At 36.1% G+C, this 19,447-nt stretch overlaps 1 long non-coding RNA gene and 1 pseudogene across 5 annotated transcripts in view; both read right to left on the bottom strand.

The window, feature by feature from the left end:
• LOC149568317 (uncharacterized) overlaps positions 1–19,447 on the bottom strand; it is a 111,805-nt gene that overhangs the window by 52,682 nt on the left and 39,676 nt on the right. The window lies entirely within an intron of this gene.
• On the bottom strand, positions 11,877–12,624 carry LOC149568318 (uncharacterized; annotated as a pseudogene). Its single transcript, XR_016361670.1, has 2 exons — positions 12,363–12,624; positions 11,877–12,218 (listed from the first exon to the last, which is right to left on the bottom strand). The product of XR_016361670.1 is annotated as an uncharacterized LOC149568318 (transcript).

Here is a 19,447-nt window from a genome sequence, read left to right as displayed (position 1 = left end):
GGGGAAAGGTGTGCGATGTTGCTTCCCAGCCTAACATGTGTCACAAACTCCAAGGTGTTGAGTCTGAATCTCTGGCAATCCAAGAACAAGCTCATCCCGAGCAAGTTGTGAGAGATAGTGCACATTTAAGTGCTCATATCACTGATGCCAAAGTGAGCTGACAGAAGATTGTCGAGCAACCATTGCTAAGTCCTGAGAATCACCAGAATCAATAAGTCTGAAAAGACCATGATCCTCAAGACCTACTGCAACAGTAGACTTAGTCGCCCGATCAGTGATGGTGCACTGATGTAAACTGAAGGTGACTGCCAAGTGTGGAGAATGTCGCAGCAACTGACTGACTGAGAGTAGATTTAGTTCCATCCCTGGAACGTAGTACACATCAAGGAATATGAGATTCCTCCCAAAAGACTAAATCTAAATGTTGCCTTTACCGATAACCATGTACTCTTCTCCACCACCAAAAATAACAGAATCTGAATAAGGTTGGTAGTCAGTAAACAAATATCTGTCGTGAGTGAAATGTCGAGAGGCACTTGAATCAATGTACCATGCAAATGACTTCACATGATCTGTGGGTCTTTTAGCCATGAAGGCGTAAAAGGTAGATTTCGCCTACTCAGCATGCTCCACATTGTTTGCTTTGGGTTGCGAACCTGATTGCTTAGATTGGGTAGCTAAGCATTTTCGGCATTCAACCTTCATGTGACCAAACTTGTGGCAATAGTTGCATTGAACGTTCTTCTTTCTGGAACCATCAGATGGTGGAGTATAAGACTTCTGCTGAGATGGTTGTTGAAACTTGCCCTTATCCTTTTGAAAGGATTTCATAGCAAAGGCTTGCTCAGTGGAGGTGGAACTAAAGCTGCTATCGAAATGTTGTTTCCACCGATCTTGCTGAAGCAGAAGTGTGCAGAGATCAATGTACTTCAGATCAACACTAGTAGATGTGATGTTTAAAGTCTCGATAAAATGCTCGTAGGATTTTGCTAAATTCCGAAGAGTGATTACCACAATATCTTCTTCCTCCATCTTGCAACCGATGGCAAGTAGCTGATCACGAATTTCCTAAATCCGATTCAAGTGTGCTTGGAGCGTAGTGCGCTCATCCATAACAATAGAAAACAGAGTGTTTTTCAAAAAGAAGGCTCTGCTCTTGTCAGAAATCTCATGAAGACCTTTCAGATGTGTCTAGATTTCGGCAGTTGTCTTGCTAGATGGAATCTAAGAAAGTTGATCATCAACCACAGATAATTTGAAAAGCATCACTACCTCTTGATTATTTGAATCCCATGTATCTTTATCAGGGCCCAGAGAAGTCAGACATTGCGTAACACCCATAACAAGTTGATCGGTGTTCCAATAGTCAAAGATTGCGATGATGCGCTACTTCTAGGTTCCATAATTGCGGCCATTGAATTTGGAACTATGCTCGAGCAAAATATTTGTCAGAGATGCCATGGCACATTTTCCAATGAGAACTGTGAAAATTTGTGAAGGCATGTTCTTCTAGGCAAAAATACGAGAAAGACCCAAAAGAATCAGAGAGTGACCCAAAAGAGAGCTCGAAATACCCAAAAGGAATATGTTGTTATTTTTTGGAGCTCGAAATACCCAGTTGAACTCTCGCAAAACCCACCAAAAATCTACAATCAAAAAAAATTTCGAACTCAAAAATTAGGGTTTCGAACAAGATATCAGTTGGGGGCCAAGGGGGTCAAAAATAACAAAAAATGGTGTTTTGCAAGTCAAAAAATGCTCGTTTTTCTTCAGACCTAAGGCGTTTTTGCATGGACAATATAGACGAGGAAGAATGGACACTAAACAAGCAGATTTTGCACCCTTAAAATTGTGATTTGATAGCCTCTTGAAAAAAAAGGTGAACGGTTGCCACAATTTGTAAAAAACGGCCTCAACAACAGCAAAAGCTGATTAAAAAAAACTGTGATTGTGGAGATGGAAGTAGCAATTTTATAGAGGAGTTAAAAACTCGTGAGTTGCAGACATGTCTAGTTTCGAACTAGACGAAAAAATGTGCGATTTGCAGAAAAGGTGAGTTTGAAACACAGTCTCAAAAACCCTAGCCCGAGGGTGTGATCAGATTCGAAGCTGGCAAGACAAAAAATCCTAGGCAAATTTTTAGAGAATCTAATTTTAAAAAAATTGAAAAAATTTAAACAAATAATTTCAAGAAGAAATTATAAATTTTTTCGAAAAAATTTAAGTATTAGCTCTGATACCATATTACAAGGTAATTGGTAGATGCTTGTTATTAACAGAGACCGAGAGGTCAATTTATACAAAAGAATGATTGTAAAGAATAGAAACATTCTATTCTAGAGAAAGCAAAAAACGAAAGCAAACTAAAGCTTAAGATATTTACAAGATAACCATTAACTAATAATAGACGACTTATCTATTATTGTAATAAATGATTTGCATAAAGAAAAGCATCCATTCATCCAAATTTAATGCACTGAATTCCTCATATAACATGTGCGACAATACAATAACATCGATAATCTCTCCCTTCAATTGTGACTTGTGTGTAGTCTTGGAAGTTAGGATTAGCTTCTTCTTCACACAGGGAACCATTCTTTTGCTATAATATCCCTACATAACTTTGCTCATACTAAATTCACATTGTGATAAAGAGGGTTGCCAATGTGAGCAACCCTCTCAATTAGGCAAACAAACGCAAGCATGGATCATTAAATTGCCACTAGAAAAGCATTCACTTCCAATAGTCCACTTTCTACCAATTTCAATGCAATAGGGTGTTGATTAGGGTTTTTTTTGCTTCTCCAAAATTCATCCAAATTTATATACCCTAGCCTCATGTCACCTACTTCTACAATGTACCATCTAGAATATTTAAATGTTTGCAACCCAAATATTTGAACTTAACTTTGTTGAAAGTTAATAACAATTTCATCTCCAACTAATCTTCAAGTGAAACAACCCTAACTCTCTTACAAGTAATACAACAAAAATCAATGGTACTTACTCCTCAATGTAGTGATGGTAGTGATTGTCGCTCAAAAATTTGAAGTAATTATTTTGTCTAGGGCTTTGCTTCGATCCACGCCTCATTCTTCTCAAGCAATCTTTCCATTGTGAACAATTAGGGAAATAAGTATCCTATTAATGCCTGCATTTTGTTCTCATGCTTTCGCTGTCATAAAATGTGTTGAACCCAAGAGTCACGTCACTACTTTTCTTTGAATGAGTTTGAATTGGTTCGTTGAAATCTACCTTTGATTTCAAAACCATATTACATTTTGGTTTGTCTCCACAAGCAATACTTCTTATACCTTTCATCAAACTTTTGCATTTTTACCATTAGTTCTTGAAAGGTAGTCAAACTCCAAAAAGGTTGAGTACTCTTTCACAATCCAAAAGCATCACCATAATTTTCCATCGTACACACTTGTTGCAATACAAACATTGTGAAAGTCTATTGGAGTTTAGGCGAGTTATGACAACCACTTCAAACTTTGGCACTACTTTGTACACTAGAGTGAAAGACCATTTGGAAGAGACTTAGGCATCACATAAAAAGTTCAAGTTTGCGTGTGGGGTTCCAAACGAAGACTAAGTACTAACTTGAAGATTTCACTTGGACAAAAAATTAAGTTTTGAAAGGGTTGTGCAAGTTGACGAGACTTTTAAAGAAAAAGATACACACCGACAATCTTTCAAAACTCGGGAAATGAAGACCATGACTTAGATGGATGGTATGAATAGACCCATTGGAACCCAAAACAATTTCCTAACTTAGGCTAAAATCCAATGACCTGAAGATAATTACCTAAGTGTTGCAAAAAATTACTGCAACTGAAAACTTATACAATTATGGGGCATTCAGAACTTTCATAGAGGGGTAATTTTGGGAAGGAAATTCTCTAGCAATGGATTCCTTTTTTAAAAATGACCTTTGATGCTTTATTTACACCTTAACTTATATTATTTTTGCATCTTTAACATTTTACCAAATATCCATCATTTCCCTCTTCCTCTTTCTCTCAAAAGTATTCATATATTACAGGATTGTTATATAAATTTGATATAAAATGCATCATGTTATAAATCAATGATACTTTGTTACAATTCAAATATAATGTGTTATTTTTAAGCATTTATAAATATTTTTTATACCACTTATTTTAAACTATTCAAATGTTACAGAATTTGTATTAAATTATGTATATAAAGATCTTACATGGATAAACACTACGCTGAGTTTAGACTTTTCTTGGTGGGAAGTAAGTTTGCTAGCAAATATAATCATAACAGTTTGAAATATTTTCGAATCAAAAAGATCTTAATAAGAGGCAGGAAAAGTAGGTAAATAAGCTGCAAGCTTACATTTTTTACATTGAATAATACTGATTGGAAACATCAATTATTCTTGAATATGTAAAAGACTCCACCACTTTACAAGTAAGTATGAAGTGGCGAATCAGCCAATCTAGTATATAGAACTTTCATGATGCTCCCTTAACTGGTCACCAAGGATATTTAAGACAAGAAATTTTTGAGAAAGGTTCTCATGGGAAGGGCTTAAGGGTGATGTCCTTAAGCCTGTTACAGAATGGGAAGTATGTCAACAAAACAAGAATGAGCATACTTTTCCTATAGGTCTGGCGAAAGGAGCTGTGAAGAAAAAAGGGTTACCATTTTTCATATGTTTTTAATCTAAGCAGATTTGAGAGATATTATTTCTCACAGAATATAAACTTTTCAGAAATACCAATTTCGAGTATGAAAATGCTCCTAGCTGTATTTGATGATTTAATCTTGAACCTACAGTTGTGTCAGCAAATGAAGATTTTCCATATCACTACTTAAGATACATTTTGTTACATATTATGACACGCTTTAACATATTTTGGCAATGTTTGAATTTTCAGCAAGCATAACAGTGCTACCAAAGCTAGTCATGCTACCTTTTACAAGTCATACACCTGAAACTGTAAACTACATTAATTTGATGGGGTCGAATCTCATGTTTTTCCTTCACTGTATTATACCATTTACTGACTATACATTTTTTGGGAGTCTGTGAAGAGGTTGTATGCTTTGGAAGTTGGTCGCATGTCCACATAGGGGCGAGTGAACCCATCAAAGGGATCAAAGCAGTATGACTTGGTGGCATTTACAATTTAAGGATCATTAAACATTCCAAAATCATTCAGGCATGGAACATTTGTGCATTTAGTGTTGCAAAGAGGTCATACAGTGTTGTACTATGCCTTGGCAGTTCTGATTTTAAGTTGTTACTGTTGTTGGGTGTTGCTCAACGTCTTAAACTGTCTTTAAAATATGCTCTTCAGTGGATTTCAGTTTGTGCGGGGGGGGTGAAGGGTTGGGATTTGGGTGGAAAGGGATTGTATCAGCATTTTGGGGTGTTTGTGATTGTAACAGACCTTATCAGACCAAGTCATCAGCTATGAAGAGTGATATCAGTCTGTTATCAGCTGCATACTATTTCCCTTTTGAATTGTGTGCGCATGTGTAGTAAACCACAGACATTTTTATATTATATGTTAGACGGTTTACCACCAAAAGTTATAGAATTTTCCCATTCAGCCCATTTGGCATGAACAAGCTGGCATTAACAACAATTTTGGTCTCTGTCAAGCGTACAAATTCTATCAATGGCTTGCATTACATACACAGTCTGCAAAAGAGGTGTTGATAGCCTGGCCTTTCCACTTATGTGGCATTCTACATAATCTGCTGAAAAGGTATCAATCAGGTTGGCTCTTTCACCTATGTATTCCAGACTGATTGCTGCCATATCTTTGTAATTGCAATCATTTAGGTTGAATTGTGTGGTTAGAGGCACCGTACTCATCTCTGATAATAAACAAATAAATGAATAAAAGTATAGTGGGTTGGTACGTGAGATTCCCAGAAGTGAGGTGAGCAGGATACAGGAGACCAAAAGTGCTCAAATTAAATACATGCACAAATATTGGATCTGCTGCCACAGAGATCAATTCTCTTATTCCAGATATTATCCCAACAGTTGCAAATCGAAATGTTGAATCTGATATTAGCCATCTGGTAGGGTGTGAGCCTTAGTCACAACATCAAATTCAAAAATAGCATCCATCAGAGAATATTCAACTCTAAACGAGTGTTACCCCAAGTTTCCGGAATGGGTATGGCAGGGGATGGTGGGGACAAGCTTCCTGGACAAGATTTTACAAATTTTAGGGACGGAAAAGGGGACCGCAAAAGGGACGGCTATATAACAATAGGGAAAATTAAAATATATAGAGAAATTACAAATATTCATATGAAATCATGGATGAAGCATGTGCTTATACATAATAGAACCTTAAAAATATAAGAAATAACAGAATTTATATGCCAAATTTGTGTTACTTTGAGAATCAAAGTCAAATTTTCTCTACAAATCAAAGTCCAAGTCCAGTAGCCATCCTTTGTCCAGTCCCTGGGTAAAAGGTGTTCTAAATATATGTGCTCTCATCCTTGAAGAAGAACATCCAATAAACTCAGAATCAGCAAAAACGGTATGCAGATCAGCACAAAGTAGAGAGGGATTTTGAGGTTGATGACTAGGTGTACTTGAGATTGCAGCCCTATAGGCAATCATCTCTTAAAAGAAGTGGTTTAGATAAGCTAATACCACGATTTTATGGTCCTTATCAGATTGTCAAGAGAGTTGGAGATGTAGCGTATGAGCTGTTATTACCAGCAAGTAGCAATGTACACAATGTTTTTCATGTCACCCGGATAAAGAAAGGTTTGGGACATATTGTTACTCCATCCACAATATCACAACCTTTGGATAAGGAAGGGAAGTTGATCTTAATTCTAAAGCCATTATTGAGACAAGGGAACGTACTATTAGGAAACATGTGATTAAAGAGACTTAGTGAAATGGAAGGACTTATCCATGGAAGATGCCACTTGGGAAAATGAGCAAATCTTGATGCATCCTTGATCTGAAATTGCTTAAGGGCAAGCAATTTTGAGACAGGAGGATTGTAATGTCCTGCCTAACCTATAACCTACATGTTACAAGACTTGATTAAATGCTAATCATCCTCTTAAGCATTTAATTGAATATCTCGTATTTCTCTTACAAGTTATCAAATTTTATATCTAAAATGTAAAGGCGAATATTAACGTTGAATGTAAGAGGGAATAAAAATATATTAGAGGAATTCAAGAGACTCGGCAGTTATACTTGGGAAGGATGTTATCAAAAGGTTAGAGGAATCGTGGGACTCAAACGGGAGGAATACCAAACTTCTGAGTTTTTTGTAAGTTGTAGACCCATGGACTAGTTGTTTCCTCTAGAGGACTGAATACTTCAGCAGAGCATCATCTTCAAAGCTGAGAGATGTCTACAGAGTGATTATTGAATGCATTCTTGTAAGGCGTGGGGGATTTCCAGCTAAGGAGTAGTGTTACATGTCTTATTGCTGCATATTGAACCTTATTACAAAGATTACCAGGTTCTTTATATTTAATTGTAATTTCCAATATTGTTGAAACAATAATGCTGTAATAAGATAGTTGGAAGTTGAAATTCAGTATTCGGCATTCCTAGTGGAAGTAATTCAATTGTTGCATTCCAGTATTTGGGATATTTAAAAAATAACAGAAATTGTATATGCTGAAAAAAAATTACAAGATTGCAAGACATTTCAAAACAAAAACAATATTATCCAGCATTACAATAGTGTGAGCCAGTTGGGTTCGTTGCAACAAAAGATCCAATTTATAGCAAAGGAACGTCAAACATGTTGGGCTGTAAGGCCTTCCCAGCTACAGCCAATACCAAGAATCCGGATTACAAACTAACTTCAATCACAGGCCTCAATCTAGCCTTCTTTTTCTTCCTAGCTACTTCTTCCTCACTGCTCCCTCCACAAGACACACAGGTCAGCTTTAAGATCACAATTTCCTAATATAGAAAATGTGTTACACAATATAGGATTGCCCCCCAAGATTAAATGACTAAATACATAATAAAGCATAAGAACACCAGCGACTTTATATATAGGTCCGCACATGATCCAAAAATTCACATGTAAAGCCACAAAACCTTGCAATCAGCAATGAGCTTCGCATAAGCAAAATACCACGCATCACCTAATGAGCCAATGAAGAATACACCACCCAAGAATAATGAATTGGATCTCCAAGCATACAAAACATAAAGACATACAACCTTGGGAAGATGATCCATAATAGGTCCTCATTAAGAAACCAATGTGATCTAATGATCGCCACCTCAAACACTTAGACTAGAACTGAAAAACATAAAATAAACAAACTATTTTTGTATAATGCAAGATTGCCAACAGCCCAAGGATCCTCCTACATCAACTGAGCAAAGCGAGTTTGTCTATTATATCTTCATCGGTAGAAGACCCATAAACCATGTGAAATCTTTTGCCTGGTATATCAATTTAGGTGCCTCATGCCACTTCACTCATTGTTGGGATTGGTGCACAAACTTCCAGCCATTCATGGATTCTCTTATTTTTGAAGGGGAAGAGTACACCGTTGTCCAAAAGGGTAATATATAGATTCAATCTAATGGGAGGAAAATATGTTTCCTGAATGTGTATTGTGTTTTGGGAATGGAACTTGACATTCTCTCAGTAAGTCAAATTCTAAGACATTCTCCTAGGCTAGACATGACCTTTTGTTCATATCAGTGCGATATCATTGATCGGGTGACTCAATCTATTGTTACCAGAAGTCTTGAGGATTATGGTCTATTCAAACTTGTTAACTCCACTGATTCTCAAGACCTAGCCATGGAAGCTAAGTCCCCCTCTGTTAGTACACTTTGACATTAGAGAAATATGCACTATATTTCTCCCTTTGTTCAAGAATATCTTGAGATCCAGACCCAAAACCTCAGAGTTTGCATAGCATGTTAAGCTAGGAAGAAAAATCAAACTTTATTTTCAGATGGTGAATCCTAGAGAGCTTTAAGGTACTACAATTGGTCCATGCTGATATTTGTGGAACTATAGATACTCCTATTACTGGGCCTCATTATTTCTTACTTTTTGTTGATGATTTCAGTCATAACATATGGGTGCATTTCCTTCATAAAAAATCAGAGGTGTTGGTTTTGTTTCAAAAGTTCGAAGCATCTATACAAAATGAATCTAGTCAACATATTGTTACCCTTAGAATTGACAATAGGGGAGAATTTTATTCTTCCGCCTTCTTTCATTTTTGTGAACAGCATGGCATAAAGCACCAATTAACACCCTACACCCCTTAGCAAAATGGAGTCCTTCTGACTCGAATCCATAACTCAAGACGACTAGAGATGGCATCATCCTTCTAGTTAAATATGTTAACGATTTGATGATCACTGACATTTTGGCATCTTCAATTCAAGGTATCAAATAGAATTTATGCTAGTCTTTTCACATGACCAACCTTGGTCGTCTCCAGTATTTCCTAGATGTTTAGGTTTGTCAGGAGTCTCATGACATCTTCATCTCTATGTCTAAGCATGCACAAGCTCTACTAAACAAATCCATAATGCAGATCTGCAAAACTGCATCTACACCTACACCTATGGAGTTTGGCCTACAGTTGTTAGCCAAATCTGGTTCTCCAATAGAGAATGAATTCGCATTTAGGAAACTAGTGATCAATTTAATCTATCTCAATGCCACTAGACTTGATCTTAACTTTTCTATAGGTTACATATCCCACATTATGATAGCTCCTACTTCAGATCATCGAGCTACAGGGAAGTGCATCCTGGACTATGTCAAGGGCACTTTAGACTTTGGAATTCTCTATGCATGAGCCAAATATCCCATACTCGTTAGTTACATAAAATTCAGATTAGGAAGGATCTTTTGATTACAGAGAGTCCACTTCCAGGTATGTTTTCAGTTTGAGCACAGGTGCTATCACTTAGACTACTAAGAAGCAACAGATTGTCTCTCTTTCCTCGATGGAAGATGAATATCGGGCAACAGTCAAAGCAGATTGTGAGGTAGTTTGTCTTCGAAGGATGCTTTCAAACATACATATGTCTCAAGCAAGCCCTTCCCCTTCTTTTGCGACAACCAAGGGGAACCCAAGCTTGCCAAAAATTCAGTCTTCCATGAGAAAACGAAGCATATTGACCTTCACTATCAATTCATCCGTAAGCTTGTTGAAGTTGGATCTATGGATTTGTAGTATGTTCCCACAACGGACCATACTACAAATATTCTCATCACATTTTCTACTTCTAGATAATTTTGTTAAGTTCAGGGGGCTCCTTGGTGCAGTAGACAAATTGACCATTAAGGGAGGGTATTTCAAAAAATCTCCATAGATATTTCCTATTTTTATTTAATGGTCAATACTGTAAATCTTGCGCATATTAGAATGTTTATAATTCTTACGATTTCCTTGTAAACTATAAATGTACATTTGTTAGTTAATTAGTTCATTCAAATATTTTACCCGTTACTTGTGTAATAGGTCAAACGATCAAGAAATGGAATAAGAATTCTGAGTCTGAGTTTAATTTAGAAAGAGGCGAGGATTTGTTTAGGGAAAAACATCTCATTTATGAAATATGATCACCCTAGTAAGAGCCATGACTATTCATATTCTTTGACGGCTATAAAGGAAGAACTTAATTTAGTGAAATACGATAGTAAAGAACGGTTCAGATATACAAATCCAAAATCAGTAATCAGCGGACTGGTAATCAATCAGTTTTGGAATAAATATTATGACTCTTTCCTGTTGAATTACAGTAAACCCTCCAAGGTAAATTAAGAGTTCTATGGATGAAACCCCTTAAATTCTATTCGTAACTTACAAAACCCTTTATTGTCCATTCCTGAGTTAGGGATGACAACCCCTGATTCAGGTAAATCTGAAAGTACTTTCAGAGTAGACATGCATGAGGATTTGTCATAGTTTGAAGGAGAATTATAGCAGATAATCAAGATGCTGTTTACTTTCAGAATTATGTCATAAATTATGAATCTGAATATTATAATAAAATTCATAATTTTAGAAAAGCCATGAGAAAGGATTGTTGCTTTAGGGCAATAATTAGAAATGTTTTTAAAAGGGGCATTACAAAAGGGATGTGACCTATTTAACTCACCTTTTTACCAGCATAATATGTTGAAACACAAAGGTTGGTGTATAGATTATAACTTGTATAATGTATATGGTGTATACGATAGGAAACATAATCCAAGTATGCAAAGGAATATAGGTCACTCTTGCCACCTTGGAATTGAACTGCAGTTATGGAATAAGCATTGCTATATAAAGCTGTATCTTGCAGTCTTTTTCAACCATGAGCGACAACAGAACCTCTGTTCATCCATTAGAATAAAGTTATAAACTCTTACAGATAGAATGAAATATATGCAAAAATTAAAAGTTTTAAGGAAGCAAAATCTTAAGTTACCAATTTGAATTCGGATGTGGATGCGGGTATGAGAACCCGGTATATGGGTACATGAGATTTTTTTAGGGGGTTTTGGGTGTGTTTGGGTACATAATGCAAGAAATATACAGAATTTAATCATTTGATATTACAATACTTCATTATTGAATATTGATCAATGCCAAATGCCTAAGATAAATATTAAATGTCAATTGATAGTTCACAAATATTCAAATAGGCCATTTCATATATGTCTATGTTCATGATTCCAATGGAAATCAGAAAAGTCACATTTAAAAGTTGTCATCAAAAAAATTGTGTTGGGCATCCAGGTGCATCTGGATGCTCACAGGTAGCATTTTTTCTGCCTGTGGATGCATCCGGATCAAAAAACCAGATGTACCCACAGAGAAAAAGCTATCCCAGAGCGCATCCAAATGCACCCACACCAGGATCCGAATTCATACACACTAGCACCCAAACTCATGTGCAGGGTACACACACTCGATATCTAAGAGCAAAATAGTTAGAAAAAGGAATTAAGAAGCTCTAAATTTGTGCAGATTACATGATTCAGATTTATATTCATTTTTTTAAATGCAATAGCCAAAGCATCTACCAAAAGCAAAGAAAACTCCTCAAGAGGACATTTACCAAACCCAAGTTGATCCTTGTATGAAGAGAAATATTCTGTGTCTTCCTTTAGTGTAATATCTTTAGCTAGGGCATCATATGCCTTCCTATCTGTCATTTCTTGGAGCCTTTTAAGGCGCTCTGTCAGCTCTTTACTCTGTAAAATTATATATTTATGAAACTTGTCAGCAGCTATACTGCATACATGGATCATAAACATGAAATAGCATTGGAAGAGCCAAACTATAAATGCATGTAACAATAATTAAATTATATATAGTTTTGAGTTTTGAGTTTTAACCTTCTCCCTAGGCTTTGGCCTTGGAAGAACAAAAGCGACGCCAACAAGCAGATTAGAAAATTTTGGTCTTTGAGATGGTTCCATTTGAGACCATGTCTTTGAGAACTATATATGGAATTTCGTCAAAACAGATATGTTTTTTTGCAGATAAGAGTATCGCACAAGACTTCGCATTTGAAGATGATGCTACCTCTTCCAAGAACTTCTGAATAGCAGAATTATTTTTCAGAACAAGACCATAAGGCTGGAATACCTCACCCATACCTTCCAAATAATAGCATCCCCTTCATGCGATCTGGTGTAAGATAAAACTCCTAGGCTTAGTTTTCCACTCCCACCAAGAGATTTCTCTTATCTCCTAGTATCCTATGCTTCTATAGGATCTCCTAATAGGATTAGATCATTAACTAAATCCTATTCACTCTTTACTACAAGAGTCACACCTCGAAAACTCCACCTTGGATGATCCACACCTTAATTTTGGTTCTCTTTCTCACTTTCACTTAGATGGATCTAAGTGCCAAATCCACTAAAACCTCACAAATTTCAAACTTCGTTGTGGGAACCTTCTTCACATTGAATTCATTCATATTCCATCCCATTTGACTGATTTGGGAAGGTTCTTGGCTCATGGGTTTATCAGATTCAAGATTTCATCAAAAGAGATCTTAAAAATAAGCCTATTTCTAGTAGCCTTTACCAGTCCGTTTTTCCCCTTTTTAGTAAACTTTTCCCAAACAACTCAGAAAAATAAAACTTGATTTGGATACCCTTTTGGAAGTTTTAAAACTTTCATTAAGGGTTCTGGGTCTCAAAGTGACCGTACGCCTCCTTCCTAATATCAAGGAGAAACAGGGCTAAAAGGCCTAGTTTCCAGGACAGTTTGTCTAGGATTGATGAAAAATGCTCAAGACCTATCCTAATGGACTGGTACGACTTCCCAATGCTTAGGATGGATGAATAACATGAAAACCTACCATAAAAATTCCTAGGGACGTGCTGTACTTCCCATTCCCCACATGAAATGATTTGATTTCCCCCTGTCAAGCCTCTAACCGGGTATGTCAAACTCACCTAGGGCCTGATCATAAAGCTAGCTCCCTTGCTCATGATGATTCCTAAGTTTAGATACAATATGTACAGAGGCCCCACTTGAATATTCAACCACTTATTCAGTGTTTCCATGGTTGAAACTCATGTGGGAGCCATTTTTACAAAATCTGTCACAGTGTGACCAAAAGAAAGGCCTGAACTAAAACAACTTGAAAACTATGATAAATCTACTCTAAACCCTTAACACATAAAATGAAAAAGTCTTCAAAATGACTATAGAACACGCCTCAACCACTGTATCAACACGTTTTTTGCTTCAAGTATGACTGTTCCTTCAAAAACCGAAATATCACTTCAAAAACAGAGTTTTCCAGCACTTTTTTAACTCAAAACTTTTTTACAAATATATAACCAATGCTTGGAGATTCGAGCCATAACTCCATTAGGTGTCTTCTCCACCATTCTAGGTCCCATTTGGTCGAAAATAACCTCCCACAATCAAAGGAATCCAAGGCTATCCATGTTGCATGGAATATTTGCAATAAGTGCAAAATGATGTTATGACAACATTCTTACAACACTTGGCAACTTTGATAGATGCCTTAATCCTATATTATAGGCTTCTTATCCTCACATATTCTGAGGATCCAAGATCATTCATGATCATCATATTTATAAAATAACCATTAACCATTCTTAGGCCTAAGACATATTAATGACTCAATCTCCCTAACTCCTAACATTAAGAAATTAAATGACAACTAACAAAGGCTATTTGTGTGACCTTAGTCTTAGTGACTAATTCACCTAGCCAACATAAAACAAGACCTTCTAAGGTCCTCAACCAAATTACACTAACTTCTTAACTTGGCTAGAGTCAAGTACAAGCCAAAATTGACTAACTAGTAGAGGTTAGCCTAGGTGCTCCTGCACCACGATCATAAATGGCCCTACAAATAAATATAAGCATTAAATTTGTTAGAATCCATTCTCATAGTCAGCCGCACCAAGAAATTCATATACAAAGAAATTGTGAACATGGAAACCCCTAGAGAAATAGGAGCTTTGGAGTTTACATGTAAAATATTTATCGAAGTTGTGGAGAATACACAAATTCAGGTTTTGATGACTTAAAAATATTCAAGCAACCAGAGCTAACATGCCACCTTCTCATAGACTTCAAAATGATGCAAACCAGCTTTACGTGAAAACCTTAGGGTTCGTTTGGATCACGGCTTTGAGCGAGAATTGGAATACAGAATCCTCAAAAATTCCTAATCCACTTTTTGGGTCTGCAAAATAGGAATTGGAATTTGGGGATATGTGGATCCGGTATCCCCATTTGACCCCCAAAACAAGAATTTTGTCTCCCCTCAAAATACTTGTTATTTAGAATTCCTCTTTTAATTCCCATTTTAAATCTCATTTTTTCAAAATGAGGATTTCAACTAAAGTGAAATTGAATTGGGTTTGACATCTCAATGCCCATTTGGGAGCACCTATTTTTGCACATATTTTTGGAATTTTAATCGAGTTGTAACCAAGAGAGTGAGGCATTTCAATAAATAATACCCTTTGCATCTACTTCGAGCACCCTTTGAACATCATTTTGTAAAAATTAGCAGGTGTCGCTTGAATAATTCGAAAGATTATTGTAGAAATTTGTAGAAATACAAATTTTTTTTAATTAGGGGAAAAATTTCGGCTATTGTTGCACCTACTCATATGTTTGGATTAATTTAAATAACTAGTATCACACATATCTAATTTCTTTCGTCTTTCTTTTAACCTTTTCTTGAATTTTTATTTTGCAATGAACATCGACATTTTCAGCATGTGTGGAGTTGGAAGCACCATGAACAGGACCTTGAACAAATTGGAGATACGAATCGTCTTTCTCACTATCACTTTTATATTCATTTTTTGAACTTTATATTCATATTTTGAACCAAACAGGCTTGGAATAACAAATTCCAAATATCAAATATTTTTGGGTTTGAACCAAACAGTCCCTAATAAATTCCAAAAACCCTAAATGGATTTCAAGTTCCAGAATCCCAAATCAAGGATTTTAGATTCCAATTCCTAAATCATATTCTAGCAACCAAACGAGCCCTAAGATACTTGTGCGTCTGGGAAATTGACAGGTGCGGGTGTTGGTGCTTTTGGGTGTTGCACCAGTTAGCCTAAGAAGCTTGTCCAGCCACTGTGGGTGCGCCCATGATGCCTCCACGCGCACCCAAAAGGCATCCAAAGAGCACCTAAGCACACCTAGAAAGAACCCGTACCAATATGACCTTTTTTAACACCCATAGTCACTTAAGTGACTTAATTTGCATGTGTCTAATTTTTTATTTTTTTTATTTTTTGTTCCTCTTTGCTCCTAAACCCTAAAATGGCTCTAAAAAAGGTCATTCATTGTTCATTCTTCTCATTTTGTTTGCAGTTGGGCTCTCTTCTCAATTGGTCTCCATTTTGGCATTTTGAAAGCAAGGTCATATTTGAAGACGATCATTGGTAGCGTGTCAAATAGCTTCTACAAAGGACTTCTAAGAATCTTTGATCTCATTCATGAGATCTTTTACTTATCTTTTTTGAGATGATGAATTTTTCATGTTTTGGAAGAATTTGTACAAATTTTTTTTCCACATTTTTTTATGAAATGAAGGAACAAGTTTAGCTATCTTTTTTAATATTTTTGAATCATATTTTTGCACTTGTATGTTTGATGTTCATAGTTGATTTAATTATTTCTGATTTAATTTTTTTAATTTTCTTATTAGATTCATAGTTTGTATTGTGCAAGAATGGCCACAACTGGTAGTCAAAGTTCAGCAGTAGGGCAAGACGAACAAAGTAATAACTTCAATATTGATGATGCATCTCCATTATGGAGACATACCACAAGATTATCACAAGTTTCAAGAGGCAGGACATACATTTGGAAATGCAATGTATATCACAGTAAACCATTCAACAACTCATATTATCAAGTCAAAGCTCATTTAATGGGCCCTACAGGTAAAGGAATAGCAATGTGCAAAGGAAGAAAAGATGGAAAAAGGATAAGCGATGCACAATTAGCAAGATTTATAAAAGAACAAGTTGTTGATCATTTAGTTCACAAATCAAAAACAAGTTTTTATCAACCTTCATCCAAAAAGAGCAAAGTGAAATAGCCCAATGATCATGTTGTATCTTCTAACATCCATTCTTGCAAGTACCTATACAAGGAGAGGAAGAGGAAGAAGTAGAATTTTTTACCCACGAAAGAGGTCCATTGGATCAAGCATTTAAAATGAAGGCAAGAGAGCTTGTTGAAGAAGCAATTGCATGTTGCCTTTATGCCAATGGTCTTCCTTTCAACTTGGTAAGATTGCCATATTGGAAGGAAATAGTTGCAACCATCCTTAAAGCGTCGGCTAATTACACTAGTCCTAGGTTTAAAAAGGTGAGTGCCACTCTTTTGCAACAAATTAAAGATTTCTATAAACAAAGCTCTTCAACCAATTAGAAGTTCTTGAAAAACTTGGAAAACTTTCAATATAACAATTGTGTTTGATGGATGGAAAGATACAAGAAACCAGCCATTGATTAATGTGATTGCAATGTCCCCCAAAGGGGCAATGTTTTTTAGGGCAGTAGATTGTGAAGAAGTTAAGGATATACAATTCATTTGTAGAACTCTCAATGAGGCAATAGAGATGGTGGGTAGTGAGAATGTGGTCCAAGTGGCCACAAATAATGCCAAAAATTGTCGGGGTTCAGGTGCTTTGATTGAGACTCGGTACAACCACATTTTTTGGACACCATGCACTGTACACTCTCAACTTGGTCATGCAACAAATTGACACCCAAATAGATTGGGTGAAGCAAATACACCAAGAGGGAGAGAAGATACAAATGTTTGAGACAAACCACCACATGTCACAATCCATGTTCAACTCATTCTCCAAGTTGGAGTTGTTGAAAGTAAATTTAAAATTGTACTTACTTAGTTTCATTTATTTATTTAATTTTAATAAGTTTTATATTCATGTTCAATTATCAAATTGTTATTGTATATAACCTTGCTTAATATTTATTGTCATATTGTATACTTCGTTTCTGAGACCCGATTCGATCTCATATTTTTGTTATGAGACGACTCCTCAAGGTGCAAGGGGCATTTAGTCAAATGGTTATTTCTAGCCAATGGGGTATATGGAAGGCTTCAAATTCAAAGAGAGACCAAAAGGTCAAGGCTTTGGTCTTGGATGACAATTGGTGGGCTCATGTGCAATTTGTATTCGATTTCACTGAGCCTATCATGACTATGCTACACTTTGCTAATACAAATTTACCATGCTAGGGGGATGTGTACAATGCCATGGACACCATGGTAGAAAAGGTAAAGCTTTGCATACAAGCACATTATAATGACCCCACAGAATGTGAAGCCTTATGTAATAAGGTAGAAGCAATCATTCATCATTGTTGGGAGAAGATGACTACCCCATTACACCTCCTTGCATATGCCTTATCTCCAAGGTATTATGGCCAAGAAATACTTGTTATGACGGATAGAATTGTACCATATGCTAATGAAGAAGCTACTACTGGGTGTTGAAATCCATTTGCAAGACTCTTTCCAAATGATGAAATGCACAAAAACGTGTGGCTAGAATTTGGCTTATTTGCCTCAGGATCAAAACTTACTCCATATGCAATAGAGGACCAAAATGACATGGTGGTACATGTATAGTCAACCATTCAAGCATCTACAACCCCTTGCAATCAAGATCCTCTCACGGGTAATTTTTTTAATTTTCGTTTAACAATTGTATTCTACAGTTTAGTGTTTAACATTCTTTAATTTGTGTTTCCTTTGTAAGTTTTATTTTATGAACACTATCTAGGTTACAAGTTCTTCTACTGCTGAACGGAATTCGAGTACATACTCCTATATCCATTTAGTGAAGTGCATTCAGTTTGGTTTAAAGAAAGTTGAGGACTTGGTTTATATACATACCAACTTGTGTCTTTTGTGACGTAAGGAGGAAGGGTACAAGGAAGGGTCAACCAAGCTTTGGGATGTAGCCCCTGAATGTGAAAACTTGGATGCAACATTGCAGGATCTTCCTATGATCACAGATGATGATGTTGATAGCATCATGGCACGCGCATCTAGCACAAGTGGAACCATGTTTAGCTCAAATGAACTTGTAAGTCTTGCAGCAAAAGGAGATGATGAGAATGTGGCTTTTTTTGAGAATCCTTATGATTCTAAATGACTAAATTTGATAAGTGAATGTTGAGTCTTGACTCTTAATTGATCAACATTGAATCATGAACTAAGTTTTGATTTTCCAATTCAGAAATGCATCGAAATCTTGAACTTGAGTAATTTACTAATTAGTTATTTCAATTTGTATATTTGTCACTTTGTGTTTGTGAAGTTTTAACTATCAATGGTGAAGTATCATGCTATGGAATGGTTTAATTTTGTATATTTCTTGCATTTCTTTGCATATATAAATTATTGTGTGTGTGTGTATTGTTGGTTAACAGTTTGTCCCTCTTGCTAACTTGCCTTTACCTTGACTCTAGATGCCCACAATGTGAGGAAACAAAAGGATGTTACCAACAAATGCATTAGTGTATGTGTTATATCACTGCCATCTAAATTATAAGGTACAGCTCCCTTGTATGCAAAATATGCAATGAATTGTGTTTTTAATAGATCATTGGGATGGGGGTATGCTCTTAACCTAAGAGTCGAAGAGGATAAACCAGGATGCTCATAGCTAAAAACAACCCAGGCAAAAATAGATTTGGGCAACCTATAACACCCAGTGGAATCGATATCATAAATTACCGTAAAGCCCTTCTAATACTACTCCTACTCTAATCTAAATGTCGATTAGTCTTACTGAAATGCAATCTAGGGAAAGAGCAGAGATGCACATGAAAGATGAAACGGAATCCACCATGACTGATAACCCTCCACTAAAATGGAGTCTAGTAAGATATCATCAGCTTCAAATACATTT

This window comes from Cupressus sempervirens, chromosome 3, assembly GCF_028749045.1.
Source record: "Cupressus sempervirens isolate cs-2001-9-10 chromosome 3, ASM2874904v1, whole genome shotgun sequence".
In the NCBI taxonomy this organism is placed as follows: Eukaryota; Viridiplantae; Streptophyta; class Pinopsida; order Cupressales; family Cupressaceae; genus Cupressus; species Cupressus sempervirens.
This window is presented reverse-complemented; position numbering and strand designations above follow the sequence as displayed.